This window comes from Triturus cristatus, chromosome 4_2, assembly GCF_964204655.1.
Source record: "Triturus cristatus chromosome 4_2, aTriCri1.1, whole genome shotgun sequence".
Lineage (NCBI taxonomy): Eukaryota > Metazoa > Chordata > Amphibia > Caudata > Salamandridae > Triturus > Triturus cristatus.
The window spans coordinates 265,757,300-265,779,676 of NC_140586.1; positions in this window are offsets into that span (position 1 = coordinate 265,757,300).

A 22,377-nucleotide genomic window follows, 5' to 3' on the forward strand; every position below is an offset into this window, starting at 1 on the left:
TTGGTGAGTACACCAAACTGGAGTGGGAATGTCCCTAAGCCTAGGTGATCTCAGGTCATATGGATGTATGTGATGACACCGCAACCAAAGTTGAGCCACATCGTCTCCAGGATACTTTTGAGTGAGACACATGATACATAGTTAATTTTACCTTTTTATTCAATATTTAGATGTGTTGTGACAGAACATATCAAGAAGTGTGAAAGTGGTCATGTGAACAGTGTGGACTGGGCATTTTCTTGGACACATTCTCCTTGTTAACACACATATTGCTGGGAGATACCTATATCAGGCTCGCATAGGCAAGTGGATTTCAGAAATGATTAGTGGCTGTAGCAGGTCATTGTGTGGAATTAGTAGGACTGCTGAAAGCATGCCCGTGCTATTTGATGTCATATGGTCAATATAGTATGTGAAAAGGGGTAAAGTATACAGGATGAAGTGATACCCCGCAACATAAAGGAAGATTGAGCAATGACAGGGTGACTCATGCAACTGGCAGAATGTGTTCCAGACATTATTGCGTGCAACTGTTGCAAAGTCATGTTGCATACATGCATGTGCTACTGCTAAGGTTGTCCTCAATTTAGCCATCATTATCTGCTACCCCCTGTTCCATCTCCACCTTCTCTCCTGCTCCCCACCCAGTTGTCCGGGCCCGCTCTCCTAAGAAGGGAGCCATCACCTCAGCTCCAGGCACCTCATTTCCTGTCCCTATGCCCCCATTAGCTTTCCTTGATGAGGAGGATATTGACCTCCTGAAAAAGATCTCTGTTGGGCAGACTACACTGTTGAATGGCATCTAGGGTCTGTGCACCCAATAGATTCAAATGGTTGCCTACATGGGTGGCATTCACAAAGGTATGTGTGCCCTACAGGGATCATTTCAGGCTTTGGCCTCCTCATTAACAGCAGCCTTCCAGCCACCCCAGCCTTCTACCCCACATCCTTCCTCTACCCCATTCCCATCACAAGACCCTATTCCTCTGTCTGCCCCAAGCACACACACACCTGTGCATGCACCCACCCAAACAGAAACATGCAGCACACAATCATCAACAACACCCACAATCAGCAAAGACAGCATACCTGCACCCACATACCCATCAACAGCACCCACCATCAACAAAAACAGAACACCTTCACCCACACACCCATCAACACCACCCACCATCAGCCAAGACAGCACACCTACACTTACACACCCATCAACACCACCCAACATCAGCCAAGACATCATACCTGCACCCACAGCAGAGCCACCTACACAAGACACTTGCACTTCCTCTACCTCCCATCCTGACCCCACCTATGATTATACCACACCCTCCACCTGTGACCAATACTTCCTTTTCCTTAGACTTTGCCCTGTTGAAAACCTCCCTTCCCCCTCAACCCAGGTCCACTTTTCCATCCCCATCCCCTAGCCTTCCACCTCTTGTGCCACCCCTCCCAAATCCACCACCCGAAGGAGAAGAAGAGCCAAGACCCAGCCCAAATCCAAGAAAACCACCCCCTCACTCATCCTTCACCAAATGAGATCCTTGAGGTGCCTGGCATGCCCACCAGCTGCCCCTTCCTGGGGAGTTTCCCCTGGCAGAGTTTTGTGTGCGGGATAGATGGCAAACCTATTGCGCACCTGCCCCCACCTTCATAAATGTGGGCTGGCCAATGGCCTGATAATTTTTATTTAAATATGTGCTCCAAATAAACAAATTACAATATGTTTGCTACACATGAGTCCTGCAACTGTTTCTGATCTGAATGTGAAGTAGACAATGTGTTTGTGATGTGTCACTACATTTTGGGCTTCTACATGTAGTATGAAGTGCCTTTAGCAGAGATTATAGTGCTCCAGTAATATGCACTGGTGATGGCATACCACAGGAGATGGCTAACAGTTCCATGGATGGACATGATGAATTTGAATGAGATGGGAGGTTATATGGAGGGTATTCTGACTACTTTTGGACATTGCGAAGCCTCATTTGGGTTTAAGGTCTCTTGATGGTGTAGTTTGATATGTGTTGCAATGACTAACTTGGATCACCACATATGGATGTATATATGTAGGCCTCATGTGGTATGGTTGTAATGGGCATATGTCCCCATATGTGTGTTGGACTTTCGCCTAATACTTCTTCCTGTTTCACACATTCACATTCTGCTGCGATTGCTGAGCCTACGTGCACTTTCACTATTCCATATTTAGCATGGCTGTTGGGTGTGATAATGTTGGTCCCCGGTTATCAATTAAGCCACAGCAACTGTGCACATGGGGATTTAGAGCAACGTGAACGTTGACTGTGGCCTTGACATTCAGACTGTCAGGTACCCACATGCTGGAGTGAGTGCTGTCATGTATGGGGACTTACTTTTATTTGTGTAGTACTTAATGACATCTCTTACTTCTGTGGTTTCATGCTCTGGAAATGATAGGGACAGTGAGATCTAGCCTCTAGCTACTGACCACAACTTTCTTTAAGTGTAATGTACACATATTTCGACAAGGATCACATTGTCCGCAGTGACACTTATTTATTGAGTCACATATTTGTATCCCATGAAATGATCTATCTAACCTTCACATGTTTGCATTTCAGCGAAGTACACATTGTACATACTCCAATTGTGTCGTCGACACCCATCTGTCCTATAGATGTACATTTGCACCCCATTTTTTCAGTTATCGCCGTAGTTTTTCTTACAGCGGAAACAATGGGGACATCAGACGGAATGCTGTAGAATCCAGTTTGTGAACTGGCAGTTCCAGAGAACCGTTCGCCCCCGCTTGAAGACATGACGTTACATGCTTGTAGTGATTGTGAATTGGTCGATTACATGAGGTATAATCCACTTTCTACCGCTAAAATGGTGGCTGCCTGACGTAGATTATTGGACATTCAATACTCTGGTAGCGCCGGTGGAAGTTAACCACGCAGTAGGAGGTGTCAACTATGGCAGATACAACCATTGGGTTACATTTCTGAATTTGAAGGTCGCGGGCTAATGGCTGTGTCTGTGCATGCCGAAGACTGCCTATGTGGAGTACATTTATGTAGTGGTGGGCTGAACTCTTCACTTGCTTACTGACACTGTTGTGATCGACACCTCCTCAACTTCAGCTGCTGTTTGCTGTCTCTGTTAGCTATCATGTCCGATGCAAAAGGGGTGAAGACCTTAGCCTTAAACCAGAGGAACTGGAGAAGCAGGTGGAGGAGGATGTCGCTCTCTATGGCCATCTCTATGGCTCACCAGAAGAACAGGCAACTTCCTTACATACTTACTTCACTCTGTTGGACTGCATTGCTTCCTGTCTCCCAGGCTATGATGGGGCTTTGGTGTCCAGTGTATCATATTATATAAAATATGTGTAATGCTGGTACCCCTACATTACACATTTATGTGTGCACTTTACTGTGTGTACTTCACATCATCTTTGTGACATTTTTTAGGCACAGAGCATTCCTGGGTAGCATGCACATTTCAGTGCATATGTTCTGTTATTAGAGCCATGTAACACTTGTCTTTCAAAATACTGGTGGAGTGTGGTGCATATTTCCAGGCTCACAGTCTGTACTGTGTGTGTGTTCTGTACTGAGAGTGAAGTGAGGCATGTGCACAGTGAATGTACTGACGGAGGCCAGAGCTGTAGTCACAGTATACTTTGGGAGATATCTATACCGCAATGCCCCCCTCAGAGTGTTACACAAAGGTAATATCACATTTAGCATGGCACAGAGATGCACAATCTTCTTTGAAGTACTGTTTAAGTGTTGTAACTGTGGTATGAGTCTACACTGGCTGCAGAGGGCAAGGGTAGATGAAGATGTGTGCCCATCATTGGCCATGGCAGAGGCTTAGAGACAGAGTCACTGTGGGCTGGCCATGTGAGTCATAGGTTTAGCTCCCTGTAGTCCTGCTGGATGTTCCCAAACTAGTCCTTTTCCCCACTACTATTTCATGATTGACTGTGCATGTAGAACTTTCTGTATGTTCTCTGAGCTCAGCCCCTGATCTGAGACTTCTTTAGGTTGCCCACACTGTGGATGAATGTGATTTGATTGGGTCATGGCATTTATTTCCACTGGTGTATTGTTACTCTCCATACAGCTTGCATTGTAGAGGCCTAATGCTCATATGACAGTTTGCCTGTCCTGGTAGTTGCTCATGTGTGAGACAATCGATTGTTGTGGTTCAGCAGCTTGTTTAAAGGCAACATATACAACTGGGTATTCTAAAGTTTGTTAATGTCATCCATGTGTCATAGCCACATATGGCAGGAGGTATGTCCTTTGATGGCAGTAGCAACCACTCCAGATCAATGACACATTGTATGTTATCCCATTCTGTAGTCCACATGGCCAGAGCATACCAGAATGGTATATGTCAGTGTGGCACATGCAAGCCATTTCATTGTGACCTTTGTGTTTGGTGTCAATATGTACCCTGGTGTCAAGCAGTATGTAGCGTATGCATGTTGTTAATGGGCCAGGCGGGTGCAGGGTTTGTACATACATGCCCAAGTGGGTTTTTACTTCGGAAGGTCTGAATGGTGTGGTGTGTGCCTCTGTTGCTCACAGCAGACTACATTTGGGATGGCCCTGCCCTACCTGCCCTACATGGGGTTGGTTGTCTGTGTTCATCAGTGTAGTTCACTACCAGGATTGAGGATAGTCCACTGATGACTAAAAATTGTATATACCACTATAAGTGGTGCTAAGCATGTGAGGAGTTCAAATGTAGCTTATTAATATTTGTTATTTGCTTGTGCTAGATGTCTAAAAAATGTGTGAGAGCCCCACATTGACCCCTTTACTATTAGTTACAATATCTGTAGGATTTACTGTTTTCAGTTTCTATTTTTGGTAAATTCTGGTGGGGTTTTTTCAGTGTTTTCAAGTCATTTCAATACCTTAACAAAACTGTGGTTATCAGTGGTTACACATTTTCGCGCCATTAAGAACGACAGAAACAGTGGGGCTTATTTCTGAGCCCTTGCGTCCTTTTTGCGCTGCCGGTGCATCACTTTTTGTGACGCACCAGTGGCATTAAAAGTGAGCCTTGTTGCACCATATTTACAAAGTGACGCATCTAGATAGATGCGTAACTTTGCAAACCCCTGCGCCACATTATACATGCACCAGGTATAATGTATGCAGGGGGGGGCGTTCTGACGCAAGGAAGGGTCGTAGAAGTGACGCAGTGAAATCTATAAGATTTCACTGCTCCGCTTCTAGGACGCAAATGCGTCATGGTGTAAGACTGACGCAGGTACATTTCACATGGGACTTGCCCACTTCTGTGACACACTCCAGCAATGCGTCATTTTTACGCCTACAGATACATCAGAAATACTGACGTATCTGTAACTCCTTGCGACATGATGCATCATACTGTAAATATGACGCGTCATTGGTGTCGCAAGGAGGGCGCAGTAAAAAGTGACGCATCGCTGTTTTCTCGCAGCGATGCGTCACTTTTCATAAATGAGGCCCAGTGTTTTTCCGGTGTTTATGGAACGTTTTGCTCTTATTATTGCTTGCTTTCTGCACTGATAGCGCATGGTATATAGACAGTGCTGAGTCTCAGGATCTGCCTGGACCTTCACAAATGCGGTGAGACGTCTAAGGGGGCCCGGGAGAGGTCTTTGAGCTGCGAGGACACTTGCTATTTTAATCTGCACCTACACTCGTCATGTCATAGATCGCCAGCACTCACTGTGAGTTACAAAGAGACCACAGCCAAAACACTTACCTGCTAGCCGAAATGGAGTCTGCTGGGAGTTGGAGTCTGCCAAGTGGGACTACAAAGAGGTGTTCACGCTATTGGTTGACTCTGCTGGGCCCCAACCAATGGGAGCATAATGGATCGTTTGAATGCCGGCAGGTGTCAGTTTCTGGTGTTTGGCATTTGAGAAAGTCAATAGAGACGAAACGTGTCATGCCTGCCACGCTGCAATAAAGATGTTCTCCTTGGCTCCCCGCTGTGTCCCTCTGGTCTCTTTCTCTTCGGAGTGAGGAATCTTGTGCTGGTATATAGACAGTGTAAGTATAGTATATATGAGATCCACATAGACTTTTGCAAATTAAACTTATTGTAGTACACCATACAATACTTCTTCAGTGAGTCATTGGTCCTGTGCACTCACTCTTTCCTTCCCATGTAAACTTCTGTGAAAAGGCCCTCTCAACATTGGCACTTGAGATGGGAAAGCAAAAACAGCCAGTCCACAATTTGGTAAATCTGGCCGCTGACATAGCTTTCCATGACAATACTGGTTCACTTGAAGAATGCGATTCGCAGGGCAGGTTCTGCAACATTTGCGCTGATCTGGGCACTTATGCCCTCAGAGTTATTAAAGCGGTAAAAAATTAAGCAGCGCTTTTGAAACTACGGAGGAAATTCCCCTTTACGGAAGGAATCTAGAATAGAATACCACAGAGAAGTTTAATTGACTTCAAATGCCATTGGTGGTGAAGGGGCATTACTATGCATCATTGTAAGCCATTTCTCATGCATTGTAAAATAACATTTCCTGAATTGCTCTTCACCATTGCTTTGCTTACCAAGTGGCAAGCACTCTAACATTGAACATGTTGCAGTGCCAAAGTCACTAAAGGTGTCGCCCAGCCTACTCTCAAGCAGATGTTTCACCTCTACACCAATTATACATAACACTAGGCAGACAAGGGTATTTTCCGACTCTAGTTTTTTTATTATGTCCACTACAGCAGTTATGTTTTCCTGTAAGAATCTAAGAATGCAGTAGAGTGTACTTTTTTTCACATCATTATCAATATGTGACAAAAGATCGTCACATTTCTTGCCTTTAGCATCATCACTCAGCAAAGATTCTGTAAACGGTTGCCACATGGATAATATAGCATTCATAGCCCCTTGGACTGAGAACCAACAGCTAAGGGACACAGTTGGGATGACTCTTTCTTTGATGCCACACAAAGCACAAAATGATAAATATTTGCATTTTAGTTCCTGTGCATAAGAAAACAGTGCACCAGAATGAACTAAAAAGTCAATAGCATTCCTCATTAACACTGAAGATTGTAAAGATTATTTCAGAATACCATCTATCAAGTGGCAAGGATCTCTTACAGGGAAGCAATTCAGCTCAGTTGTCAATTTCGACAGGTCATTACACAAGTTTTTCATATCCGAAGCTGAATCACTGCAAATATAAACAATATCACACCAATCTTTGTTGAACTTGGAAAGAACCTTTTTTGCAGAGCATTCCAAGTGACACTGCGTTCCATGTTTTCCAAAAGTCTGGTGTCATGTTTTAACCACTATCCCAGATGCTTGGTGAAAGCGCTCTTTTCACATATACTTGTCGCTATACCTTGCATTGAATGTTTAAATCCTGAGGTGTTGGCAATTCGCCTACTATCAATACGGACTCACTAGAAACTGGGGGCTGATGTATTAAGGGTTTTTACCCATTCTCTGTGGGTAAATGTGATGACACATATTGGGAAACATTCTTATGAAACCTGCCATTTTACCTATCAGTGAAAGAATCAAACACAGCCAAAATATCAAATATGATTTTGATATTTCCTGATTCTCTACAGTTTATAAAATAATTAAACATGACCTAAAACATGCTTCTAAACCCTGCATCTTTAGACCAAAGACCACAAAACTTAAAAAAAACAAAAGGAAGAAGAAACAATATTTTAGTGACATCCCTAAACAACAAAACTCAAGCAGAATAATGCTAGCCCAGACTTTCTTACTGCTAGCTTGTATAACAAAGTTACATTGTATTGGCCCCTTCAGGAAGAAAAAATAACTCTTTCCTTTCTTTGAATGGCATTTAGTTTGTGGTTGTGCAGGTGTTTTTTCAGTGTTTATATGTTTTCACTGGTGAGGGCCATTTCTCTTTCAGTGGGGTGTTATCAGTTATTATAGGTTTAAACCTAAACCCGGGCAGTCTAAATGTCTTGCTTCATCTCTTCCTTCAATACAGGCCATCACCCACCTTGAGCAGGGATTGTGGATAGCCATCGTACGGTAAGTGCACTCCTTGAGAGTCTATAGCCAGTGCAGCTCCACTGCACTTAAGAGGTGGAAGGACCTGAGATGCTGGACTAGGACCATTGCAGAGTCCAGCTGGGGAAGTCCTCCCCAGGTCATAGGGGCGCACGCCTCACCCTGACTCCGCTAATGGCCTGCATCCTGGCGTCGGCCTACCCAGAGCATGATGGGTAGATGAGGGCCAAACAGCAGCCAGGACTGGTGAGTATTGTACAGAGTCTGACATTGTACATTCATTAACATTTTCCTCCTGTTACAAGCAGTAGTTGCCTAATCAACGCTTTAGGATTATCTGTATTTTTGCATGTGTAGGTAGTGAGGTTGGTGCATGATGTTTGGTTAAGACTTATGTTTTGTCATCCTGATCCAGTGCTGAGTGAAGTCACATCACATGTCAATCTTCAGAGTTGTATAGACACATGGCTGATATGGTTTGATATTGTGTGTGTCAGCTGTCCCACTCAGATCACGTGTCTTATTTGTGTTAGGAGTGATGCTGCCCCATACTGTGTATCTTGTCCTGGAGATCTCTTACATGTGACATGGCCTACAATGCACATAGGATGCAGTAAATGAGTCATACCTGGCCTTGCTAAGTGGGGTATGAACAGCATTGTGAGATTATAAACAGCATTGGTTTCATTTGTATTTATGCCTACCTGATGGCATGTTTAGGTTTATTTTTTGTGATATCATCTGCACAAGGATATGACCCATAGTGTAAGGGGATACATAGATTAAGGCCTAGGGTCCTCCAAATTTGTATGTGTTGGCCAATTTATAAACGTAAATGTTCACTCATGCTGGGAATGCAGGTGATGTGTACACACAGACTGGGGTGTGTAGACATGGGAGTGTTTGTTAGACATGCGCAAAAACATTGGTCTATCTTATTAGTCATGTTCTAATGTTAAGTGTATGTATATGATGGTATGTCCACTTACAGTTGTGCCTCACAAACTATTCCTTGCTAGCTGAAGGACTGGGCTATTCTAAGGCCCAGTGGTGCCAGGGGACAACACCTGAAACCTTCGTGGGTTACCTGTTCCGGCGTACAAAACACAGAGACACAGGACACTTTCGGCGGCGTCAAAGATCAGCGTTTATTTACTGCAGGGATACAGAAATCGCAAGAAGTACACAACGTGTAGGTTCTGAGAGACTGCTTCAAATTGCAAAAGTGGATCGCTCCTTTTATACACAATTTGGTCATAGCACAACATGGCAGACAAAGGTTACGACTCAGTTCCCACAATAAACTTCAAAAGGGTCGCATTCATGTTTCAGAAACCCGCAACATAATTACAGCAACATTGCTGGTTCCCAACTGTAAAAGCACATTATCCGCACATTAAGCACATTCCATTCTGACTGTAAACACATTAAGAGAAGGGACAGAAACAGATGCAAAGGAAGAACAAGGATGCACAACAGATTGAAAAAGAGTGTAGAGAGTAATAACGGAAACTTGATTGCAGGATCAAAGACCTTGTGTCTAATGCATGCATGACTGAAACAATAGACTGGCACGGCAAGATGAGCCTTGAGCGGGGCCATCTGCCTTTGCCGTGTCATTTCCCTATCATAAAGGACACCCTCAAGGAAACACGTGTCCTTCATGAAAGCTCAGGAATTCCCAGGGTCACAGAGCGAACAAGGTCCGTTCGCTGGCTACTTGAGGGCAAGAAACAAAATGGATGCCGTATCTAAAATGGAACCCGAGGGTTCGGATGGACGTACCTAGAAATGAGACGATCCGTACATAGCAGCGTAGCGAAAACGCGTACACCCACTAAACTCGTCATTTGCGGTTCGTAGATACCAAACTCGTCCATATTCAAACACACCCAAAAAGTGTCGTTCCGATTCACACGGAACCTCAGACGCTCCTTTTGCCCTCATGTAGGCAAGCACTAGTCGAGGTCAGAATCGATTTCGATATTCATCAGATCGTTCAGCTGTTGCTGGAACATCATTCTATTCATCAATGTCTCCTTGGTAACAGATGGCCGTCTTATACACGTTGTAGCACAGAGACTACATAAGGCAGGACCACACTGCACACAAAGACAACACGTGAACAGAAACGTCACAACAACCCCTACGATCATCAGAATCTTCCAACCCCAAGTGGATATCAGGCCCCAAAACCATCCTAGAAGTGTCCAATTACCTTCGTCCACGTGTATGGACTCGGAAATCTTATGCAACTTCGAGATGGCTTGGTAAACAGTTGGAGCGTTGTCAGGAATGAAAATGCAACAGCTCGAATGGATAACTTTGCACACACCACCTCTATCTGCAAGAACAACGTCTAGCACCATACGGTTCTGCAACGTCATAAGTCTATCCGCCTGAAGTTCCGCTGTTAAATTACCAAGAGCACTCGCAGTTATGTTAGCAGTCGACTCTACCACACGGGTCAATTGTCTTAGGTTCCTACTATTAACCATAGGTCCCCAAAACGGCAAGAAACCCTTAAAGAAGTCTCCTGCTTCTTGACCGGCAGTATCCTCTACGCTAATAACGCCTCTCACAATTCTAGTCTTGTGATAGTCTGAGGCAACCGTAAAAGTCGGTGGCAAAAGATTCGCGATATAACAGGTACCCGAAAAGTCACGGGGCAACCATGTATATGCACGTTCATAACATACAAAATAGGTACCCTTGGCAGTCAGAAAAACAGGGGAAGAGAGCATCGGTAGAACATACGTATCAGTACAAGCACTGTTCCCAAGTTGTGCTCTCGGATTTCGACCCAAACCTTTCAAGCAGAAATTACCGTGGTGGGGTACGATCCATATTGGAGACGAGCTCTTAAGCTGTCTATCACCCACTGACGTACTATACTCAGCCTCACTTAGGTCCTTATAGGCTTGCACCTCTTCATCTGGAATAAGCGATGCATCAAAAACATCCCTATCTAAATCCGCAATCGCTATCGCCAAAGGCTTGTGGTATGGACCAGGACCAAAGTTTGCAGAGCGTGGCTCTCGACTGGGGTAGGAATCTAGTGCACTACGGAACATAGTTTGGAATGCTCGAGCTGACCCTTGGGAACTATAAGGACGAACCAGATACGGAATACCCCTATCCATGGTATGTGGCATTAACCCACACACCCAACAGTTGGTAGTATTCATCACCAACTGATGCTGATGTAAGAGCTGAACGAAGGAGTTATTCATGAATTCCGCACGTCTAACCTGTTCATGTTGGGGCAGGGGATGAAAGGAATGTGGAGAAACAGTGGTAATAGAGCTTGGTTTAGGAGAAAGAGTAGGTGAAATGGAAGGCAATAACGACTGTATGCCAAAATACACTCCACCCACCAATAGCATAGACACAGTCAGAAACAGTAGGAATACCTGAAACAGAAAACATTTTGTTCGTACAATCTTATGCAATTTTGATCTTTGCGCCGACATCCTTTCTACTTCCAACAGCTTAGAGAATGCCATCCTCTAAAAACCGTCCGTGACGTACTTGACGCACTTCGTTCTGAGTAGCGATTATCAATTCCCAGGAGTTCCCAGGAGTCGATAAAAGTAACCAACCTAGTGTCAGAAACCTGCTAAACAGAAGGGAGTACCCGCACGGCCCTACGGTTAACCCGGATGATAGGTTTTCCTAAACACTCAGCTTAATACAAATCTCTTTAGCTGTGAAAAGCGCACATAAAAAGAAACTAAAAAAAAAAGGATGTAATTGTTTGCAGTGTTCGTGGCAACAGAAAAGGGAAATATGAGAAAAATTTTATTAGTCTCTGTTACGTGGACGAAGAAAGTATCGATTTCTTCCAGGTCGAGTCTGTTCTTCAAACAATTGTTCAGCCGGTGAAACAGTGTTCAGTCGATTGGATGATGATTCAGACCTCGAATTCTCTTCAACTGACGACTCAACAGGTGTGTCTGACTGCAATGAATTGTCTCCTACAGGTTGAGCATCGCTAAACGGCACAAAGCATAGAGGGGTCTCAGTTTCCGTTGACGCAATACCAGTTCTCACCCAACTATCTGTTGGTGAAGGGATCGGCATCTTCTTGGTATGGCCAGCATGTACCCAGTTCTTTCTGCCTTCCAACCGAACTGCAGTCCTCGTGGCCAATAGCACTTGAAAGGGTCCCACAAATCTTGGCTCCAAGTTGCGTTTTCGGCCAAAATTTCGGGTAACGACCCAGTCACCCGGTTGGAGCCGATGTCCAGGACCCTCTGTCTGTGCCGGCAAAGCTTCAAAGACCTGTTGATGAATTAACCTTAGTTTAGTAGTCAGATCATGAAGATAATCAATCAGCATTGGATACTCAAGACTATCAAAGGCCTTAGGTCTCGGGACTCCCCAAATGTTCGCAGGGCGGCCGAATACAATCTCATATGGGCTGAGCCCTACTCGAGAGTGTACAGTCGCTCTGGTTGATAGGAGAGCCAGAGGCAAGGCATCAGGCCATGATAAACCAGTCGTAGCTTGTATCTTTGCGAGTTTCAGCTTCAGAGTACCATTGTACCCTTCAACCAAACCCGCTGCCTGGGGATGATTGGCACTATGGAATTTCTGTCGAATTCCAAGGCCCTTACACACACTCTGCATCACACTTCCCACAAACTCACTTCCATTATCTGACCACACAATCCGTGGCATTCCATACCGAGGGAAGTATTCCTTCAGTAGGACTTTCGCTGTGGACAGGGCAGTATTATCCTTAAGAGGAAAGGCCTCGATCCATCTGGAGAACGCACAAACCACAACTAAAACAGACTTCAGATTATTGCATCTCTCCATATGGATGAAGTCCAGTTGGATAACTTCAAAGGGACAGGCAGGAGGAGCAAAATGACCAGGTGGAGTGGGGGTGCCCTTGCCAGGATTATGCATCAAACACACCATACAATTTTTAACCACTCTCTCAGCACACTTAGCAATACCATCGTTCTTCCATACAGGGGACAATAACTTGCATATACCTTTCGCACTAATATGTGACAACCCATGAGCCATAGTCACGACAGCCAATACATAAGCATCCGGTAACATCCACCTCTGACGTTCCGACAAATCAACCCAACATCCATGCATGTCCAACTTTCCCGTACTTTCTTTCCACTTGGTTCTTTCAGTTTCAGTGGCCTCATTCTGAATTGCTTTCACACTCTCAACAGTGTCTTCACACATACCAGTCTCCATCGGCCATCTCACTGAACTCGTAACATACATTCGGGTTACAAGATTCTTAGCCGTTTCCTTGGCAATCTCGTCCGCAAATGCATTACCACGACCAACATCATCCGTAACCTTTCGATGAGCACTACATTTAACAATCGCTACCTGTTTAGGCAAGGTAAGTGCATCCAAAAGATCATTCACGAGCTGCCCGTGTTGGATCTTCGTACCATGCGATGTCATAAATCCTCTTTCTCTCCACAATCGACCAAAACTATGCGCAACACCAAATGCGTACTGACTATCGGTGAACACATTCACTCGCTTTCCCTTAGACAAAACACACACTCTCGTCAATGCAATCAATTCTGCCGCTTGCGCTGAATTCTGACTCAATCTCGTGGTTTCCACAACTGTGCTCAACGTCACTACAGCATACGCAGTCGTCACATCACCATTCGGCAACTTAAAACATGAACCATCAACATACAAAGTGCCATCGGGATCTGTCAACGGAGTGTTTTTCAGGTCCACACGACCCTTCGTTTCGTCCTCAGTTCGTAAGTAACAATCATGTGGTGGTACATCATCTGATTCCATATTAATCGGCAACAATGTCGCCGGATTCAGCACATTACAACGCTTGATCTGTATATGACTTGCCAAAAGGGTCAACTCATACCCGGACAACCTTGCACTCGTCAGATGTTGAGTTTTTGTCCGATTCAGGCAAGTGTCAACTGCATGAGGAACCATCACTATGAGCATATTATCCATAACCAGACCTGCGGATTGTCGAATAGACACCGCAGCTGCCGCTGTTACCCTCAAGCAACTTGGCAACGCTCTAGCTACCGGGTCTAAAGTCGAGGAAAAATATGCACATGGACGCTGCTTACCACCGAATTGTTGCGTCAAAACACTCAACGCACAACCTTCTCTCTCGTGAACGTATAGTGTAAATGGCTTCCTGTAATCAGGAGTACCTAACACAGGAGCCGAACACAACGCATCACGTAGTTCAGAAAAACTTTTCTGACACTCTTCCGTCCATGGCAAAGGAGTCGAAACATCCTTGCACGTGAGAGCTATGAATGGCTTCGCTAACAGTGAAAAATTTGGAATCCACTGTCTACAGTATGACGTGATACCTAGAAAGGCACGCACATCTCTCTGAGTTGTTGGCACAGTCATTCGAGCAATTGCTGCAATTCTTTCAGGGGTCAACCTTCTTCCCGCCTTTGACAATAAGTGACCTAGATAGGTTACTTCTTGACAACAATATTGTAATTTAGAAGGTGACACTTTGTGATGGAAGTCGCATAGATGCTGTAACAGTGACACCGTAGCAGTTTTGCAAATCTGTTCAGTGTCAGCGGCTACCAACAGATCATCGACGTACTGAATCAAGGCCGCACCAGCCGGCAACACAAACGCATCAAGTTGACTCTTAAAAGCTTGGCTGTAGATCGATGGACTCTCACAGTAGCCCTGAGGTGCGCGTTTGAACCTGAAGCTGCGACCACCTAATGAGAAACCGAATAAATCTCTGCTTTCCTCAGCAATCGGAATGCTAAAGAACGCATTCTTCAGATCGATTACCGAGAACCATGATGCAGAGGCTGGAATCAGAGTCAGCAAAGCTGTAATGTCAGGCACCACGGGAAACTGTGGAACAACAATTTTATTCACCTCCCTTAAATCAATAACAAAACGATACACAGGAGGCTTAGATGGATCAGTTTGTTTCAAAATAGGTAACACAGGACTATTACACACGTTACCTCGTGTTTCCTCGATGACATCTTTATCGATCAAATCGTAAATGATCGCTAATAGTGCTCGCTCACCATCAAGAGAGATACGATACTGGGGAATGCGTGGCAGTCGCACATTTGATTTCAATTGAACAACATAAGGTGGTATATCCAGCAGGCCCACGTCATTGGGACCTGTCGCCCACAAAGAATCAGGAAGAGAACTCAATTCCGGTGGGAGCTTATCAGTCGACAGATACATAGGGGAGATCACTCTCTGACCCAATGTAAGCTCCACTCCCGCAGGAGAACAATACAAAGTCGCATATAACCGCTTCAATAAATCCAGGCCCAAAAGATTCTCACCACAACCAGTAGTCAAAATCAAGGGAGCTTCTAACTCACGAGACCCAATTGTAAGGGGCAAAGGGCTAGAAACTGGATTGCTAACAGGGGCGCCAGAGAATCCCACGGAAACATTCGTTAAGCCAGACAAAGGCGCGCCAGGGAGTTTCGAATGCATGATGGAACTTTTCGCTGCACCAGTGTCCAACAGAAAAGGCTCAACTACGCCCAATGTAGCAACTGCAACATAAGGCCCTCTCTGATCAACCGGAACTGATACTACTCCCTTTCTTTGTCTAGGGCTGTCCTAGTAATTACCGTCAACACCAACATCATGCTCGACATAATAGTCGTCCACATGATACTGTGCAGATCTACCAGACGATGGATCGCGCCGATCAAAGCAATTTTGCGAATCTGATGAAGTGGCAAGACGCTCGTTCTGATTCTGAGTAACGCCGCGACCTCTACCACGTGATGCTTGTTGAGGACCACTACGACCTCCTCGAGCCGAAACACCATTGTTGCGGTCACGCAAAACTGGACAATTAAACTTCAAATGACCCTCACCCCCACAATATGCGCATTGATTATACCCCAACACAAAGCGAGGTGTAGAAGAGTCATTACGCGACTGTGATCTAGAAAACTGCGATTGTAAGCGATGTGGCTGTTGCGAGTCATTCTGATTCGAGCGCGGAGGATACGCTTGCTGCAATAAGATCTTTGTTTTAAGGTCCTTCGTTTTCTTAGCTGCGCGTTCGCTTTCTTCTTTCTCTCTATTTTCGTAGTATTGGGCCGTGGCTAATATCTGAGCAGTGGTAGAAACGTCCCACAAACTTTCAGAATTCTTCAACTTGTTGCTTAGTTCAGGCAACAAATTCGATACTAATTTATCAACAAACAATCGCTGACCACCCTCAGAGCTCATATCTTGACCACTATGATCAATAAATGCCTCCTCAAATCTCGTAAAGAAATCGGAGACACTCTCATCCTTCTTTTGTTTGCACGCAGACAATTTGTCCCAATTAACGCGTATGGCTGGCATAAGTGTCTTCATAAGGGTAATTATCCTCTGGGGCAGATTCTCAATGAGCTGTTCAGGTTTAGCCCCACCAACTTGCCGAGCGTCAGCCGCCGCAAGAGCAGCCCAATCACCGCCTAACTCAGCTGCTTGATTCTCGTGACGGATTTTCGCCCAAATCGGTTGAGGTACTACATTACCAAACAGCATGTCAATATCGGCAAGGTTCATGACAGTAGCAGCCACTAATTGGGACAATTCCTTATAATAACCTGCAGGATTTTTACGGGGGTCGGACAAGGTTTGCTTTACCTGCAAAACTTCCGATCCCTTCCATGGGAGGTGTATCCAAACTCTCTGAAAGTGTGGTGGAATAGCAGGATTAGCATTGGGATCACCGGGCATCCATACTGGGGGAACTTCCCGCATAGGATACTGACCTGGTTGTGCCATCCATTCCTCAGTGGCGTCTTTAAACAATGCTCGAGGTTGCATTATAGATCGAAAAGATAACAGACGCTCTAAAGCACGTCGGACATTGTCACCTACAATCGTACCAGTCGAAAATTGATTCTGAAGCTCAGTGATTTCGAGCGGTACATTATCTACCTCCTCATTATCCCACTCTTCTCTCAGGAATTTACACATTTCCTCGAACACGAATCTTTGAGTGGGCTCATTAAACTGAGAAAATGTCTCAAAAACTATACGCGAAGCGTACTTCGCAGGATGCCTAATCCATTTACGCGCCGTTTTCACTAACGACTCACGTTCCCTACCATCAGGAATTTGACTGCGCCTCTGAGCAACATCAGAAAGATTGGACCCAAGTACAGGTCCAAAAAACGGAGAATAGAGAGTAGCGACAGCATTAAATATACGACTACGAACAGAAGGGGAAGAAGAAGAAGGCACAGGAGCAACAACATTAGGAGGAAGCGTAGAAACAGTAGCAGTAGTCGGGGTAACAGGAGTAGTAGTAGCAATAGGCTGGTGAGGTACCGGCAAAGGAGCAGTAGGGAAAAAAACGGGTAAAGGAGGATGGACAAGTTGCGGCACAAAGGGATTCGGGAGAACAGGAGGAACGACAGGCTGACCAGCAGCCGCCAAAACAACAGGTTGAGGAATAGGAGGAATCACAGGACCCACGGTATCTGGTGCATAGGGAGGTGGTGATTTCAATAGATAGGACAATAGGGGATCTTCCACCACCTCTTCTCCTGTCTTATCTGGACTAGACGGTAAAACCGGATAACATCTATCCACTGCCATATGATGAAGCCTAGCACTAACTTCCTGCTCCTTCTCATCTTTGTCTCGCTGATACTGTTCTGCATTTCGCATCACCGTAATGACACCTTCTCTCTTATTTTTCTTAGTCTGTTTGATTTCTTTCTGCTTGGCCTCTTTACGCCATAATCGAAAGGAATCAAACATGGCCGGCCTAGCCTTCCTTTTAAACAATTTAGCTTCAAGATTATCTAATATTGCAGTTTCGAAACTACCATGTGATGGCCAACTAAGAACACCATAATTTTTAGTGTAACGAATCCAAGTCGTTATATACAATAGGACCTACGCCGTGGCGACTATAGAGCTCATAAATTGGAGTTCCAACTGGAGGTATCGGGCATGAATCCTCCAGTCGGGAATCCGTGCTGCAACATTTAAGGAAACCAAACAAAGTACTACGGCCAGGCATCGTGCACACTAACCGAGTTTACAAACTTCAAGGGCTATCGAATTACGACGTCCTCGCAAAAAAAATGCAAGACCCTCGGTTTTTGGCAATTGCAATCGTCAAATAAAACCCAACAACTAAGAACCAACAACCAAGAACCACAAATGCAATAGAACCATGCAAACAACAAAGTAACCTCTGGGAGCGACCCACAAATACTTAACTGAAAGAGCAATGGCGTCACCAGGAAGGCCCGTCTATCGTCTCGCCGTACAAAGGACTACGCCAGGCGCCAAAACAGGTCGACAGTCAGGGCATCAGTCCGTCGCAGCCGTCAGCAGGCGGGAATCTTCGATGGAAAAGTCTTCGGGCCACTTATTTCGACAACTGGATCGATGAAGCGGGGTGCACCTTCCCTCGGAGATTTCACACGAAGTTCCTCACGATCGTCGGGCTTTGGACCGGTACCGCTGATGTCGCCCCACGTTGGGCGCCAACTGAAGGACTGGGCTATTCTAAGGCCCAGCGGTGCCAGGGGACAACATCTGAAACCTTCGTGGGTTACCTGTTCCGGCGTACAAAACACAGAGACACGGGACACTTCCGGCGGCGTCAAAGATCAGCGTTTATTTACTGCAGGGATACAGAAATCGCAAGAAGTACACAACGTGTAGGTTCTGAGAGACTGCTTCAAATTGCAAAAGTGGATCGCTCCTTTTATACACAATTTGGTCATAGCACAACATGGCAGACAAAGGTTACGACTCAGTTCCCACAATAAACTTCAAAAGGGTCGCATTCATGTTTCAGAAACCTGCAACATAATTACAGCAACATTGCCGGTTCCCAACTGTAAAAGCACGTTATCCCCACATTAAGCACATTCCATTCTGACTGTAAACACATTAAGAGAAGGGACAGAAACAGATGCAAAGGAAGAACAAGGATGCACAACAGATTGAAAAAGAGTGTAGAGAGTAATAACGGAAACTTGATTGCAGGATCAAAGACCTCGTGTCTAATGCATGCATGACTGAAACAATAGACTGGCACGGCAAGATGAGCCTTGAGCGGGGCCATCTGCCTTTGCCGTGTCATTTCCCTATCATAAAGGACACCCTCAAGGAAACACGTGTCCTTCGTGAAAGCTCAGGAATTCCCAGGGTCACAGAGCGAACAAGGTCCGTTCGCTGGCTACTTGAGGGCAAGAAACAAAATGGATGCCGTATCTAAAATGGAACCCGAGGGTTCGGATGGACGTACCTAGAAATGAGACGATCCGTACATAGCAGCGTAGCGAAAACGCGTACACCCACTAAACTCGTCATTTGCGGTTCGTAGATACCAAACTCGTCCATATTCAAACACACCCAAAAAGTGTCGTTCCGATTCACACGGAACCTCATAGCTTTGATTGAGAATGTGGAGTCATGTCCACTACACATGTCCACTGTTAAAGGTACTTTCCCTGACTGATGACATGCCTCAGGGAGTGACATGCTGATTTGGTGTGGTCATATGTGGGTTTTTGAACACCATGACACCATGGTGATTTGTGTGTGCAAAACATTTTGGGTAGTGTCATTTGCCTTCCCTTTTGGACACAGGTGACAGCTCATTATCACGGACTGGAGTTTAGCAGGACCAATGGGGAATGGGGATTTTCCTAGCCATAGCTGGGGTCTGGTACCATTGATATTTGTACTGCTACTGAAAGTAAACTTAGGCCACCTTCTCCCCATGGACATTATAGTTGACCTTGTCAGAGGAGTGATCTGTGCACCTTTGTTGTGGAGGTCTTTTTTACATTGAGTTAACACAGATGTTTTACACCTATTTCCACTGTCTTTTCAGCATCAAGCGAGAGAAGCAGAGGAGATGACGTCAACGATGTTCAATCAACCTCAGCCAAGAGAATTTCCTATTCATTAGTTTAATTCTGCCAGAATATAACTTTAAGTACGCAGTATGCTGACCTCAATTTGTATGTCCAAATCATAAAGTCTAACAGGAGGGCTTAGCCACTGATCTAGAGTTTCAACCTGAACATAGTCATTAGTCGGTCTTGAAGAGTCTGGTGAACTATTGTGACCTCAGCTGCACTGGCGAGAGTTCTCGCCCATGTCTTATTCCGAAGAAGAGTTCTGAGTATTTGTGGTAAATTTAATGGAAATTCCTGACACTTTCTTCATTTTAAATTGCACTTTTCATTGTGGAAGTTTCTTTTCACTTTTTATGATGACTTCAGAGGAGCGATGTGAGTCCGTTTATAGTTTCACATACTCCTCCTGTCTGCGACTGCTTCGTCTCCTACTCTCTGGCCACTTGCCTGTGGAGTCCTGCAAGTAACGAGAAGGACATGTATCAGAATACTGATACCTATCAGGCTGTTTAACTGTATGATTATTACATAGATTGTAACATTTTTCAGAAGACTTCGATTGCTGAGATTCAATCTGTGTTTTAGTTTTAGTCTGCCTTTATTTTTATCCCAGTGCTTTTTAGAATGCTCAGGTGTCTGTTGGGTAGTATCGGCATCAGATTTGCCTTTAAGTGTGGCTTATTAGGCCTGCTTCCCAAACTATCATGGCCTACAGATGTATAGGTTTCAGACATTATTTTAGGTAGTTTGCATTCCTGATCTACAGAGGGAACTAACGCTAGCTGTTGGCGAATCGCCAAAGAAGCTGCTTCTACTTGATATTACTTAAAATATTTGAGGAGACTGTGGCAACATTGCTAATGAGTTTCATCCCTAAATCCAGGGAAGGGGCTGCTCCATGTTTAGCCTGAATCTGTTTAAGGATTTTGGGTAAAACTGCAATTGAAAGAGTACAATGAGTAATGGTGTTAATGGCAGCAAATACAGTATCCCATGTATTACACTCTTCAACAGGGGTAACCATACCGAATGGGAGACACATAGTTAGAATTCTAAATTTAGCCTGGGATTCCGTATGGGGAACCACAGCTTCATGCTGATTTGTTTTTTTGATATACAAAGCGGAATTTTATCACATTTGGTAGGGCTTTTACCCATAATGGCATTAATGGTAGCCGGACTAAATGCAGGTACAGCTAACTGCACCTGCCCAGCTTGAGGGGCCCTTGCTGTGGCAGTAGTTAAGGTACAAATAATATACTACATTAGACATCGATACAGCCTAACCAAAGAGTTCAAAGGAGCAGGCGTTTCACTCTGGTTTAATGAATTTGTATGCAGATAAGGCATATTCAGGCACATGCATCAAAAAGAGAAATAGCGAGTCCTTATTTGCGATTTTTAAGGAATCGCAAATAAAGACTCGCAAACCACGATGCAACAAAAACAATGCGAGAATATTGCGAATCGCTAAAAATCACTAAATAAATTGCGATTTCGGAATTTGCGAACTCGCTATTAGCGATTTCGCAATTAGCGAAATCGCAAATACCAAAGTCGCTTTTTGATGCATCCTGATGACATCACAACCAGGAAGTGAGCAGCACCAGCCTCATTTCCAGTGCACAGTGTCAGGGAGAGGAGGGAGCTGGCTCTGGGAGCTGAACAGGAGTGTGACAGAGACAGAAGAACAACTTTTGCTATCAAATGGAAGCCTCACAAACAGCAGAGGAGAGCCAAACAGGCAGGAAACGCAAAATTAAATTTGCAGAAAAAGAAATTGACACCCTCATTGAGGGAGTAGTCCACAGCCATGAGAAGCTGTTTGGAAAGGCATCATTGAAAGTGGCAGAGCAGGAGAAAAGGAAAATCTGGCTCCGGATCCAAAACAGGGTCAATGCCATTGGGGTGACACACCGCACCATTGATGAACTCAAAAAACGATGGTACGACTTGCGCAGTCGGGCTAAGGTGCGCATAGCTGACCGGCTGAAGGAGGCAAAGAAGACAGGAGGGGGAACACCAACAGACACTGGGAACACTCCCATGGAGGACTTGATTGAATCCACCATCCAGCCAGAAGCTGTTGTTGGTGTGACCCAGCTGGACACGTCCGGAGCAGCAAACACATCTGAAGGTAAGATGAATGTATGTTTCCTTAGTTTTTCAAAATGTAAAGGTAGAACATGACCACAGTACAGCCCAAGTGCAGACTCTGAACATCCAGTACACAATGTATTCAGTAGGTGAGGGGCATTATGGGAGATGTAGTCAGGTCAAGCAGTTACAATGTCAAATCTCAGAGTAACAACCCAAAAAAGCTTAATAGAGTATAAAATCATTTACAAAGGCAGAAATTTATTACTGTGCAATTAATATCACAGACATGAAATAATACAGTGTTGCACTGTTTCACCTCACAGATGCTCAACGTGTAGAAGATGTGGATAGCGATTCCCCAGACATG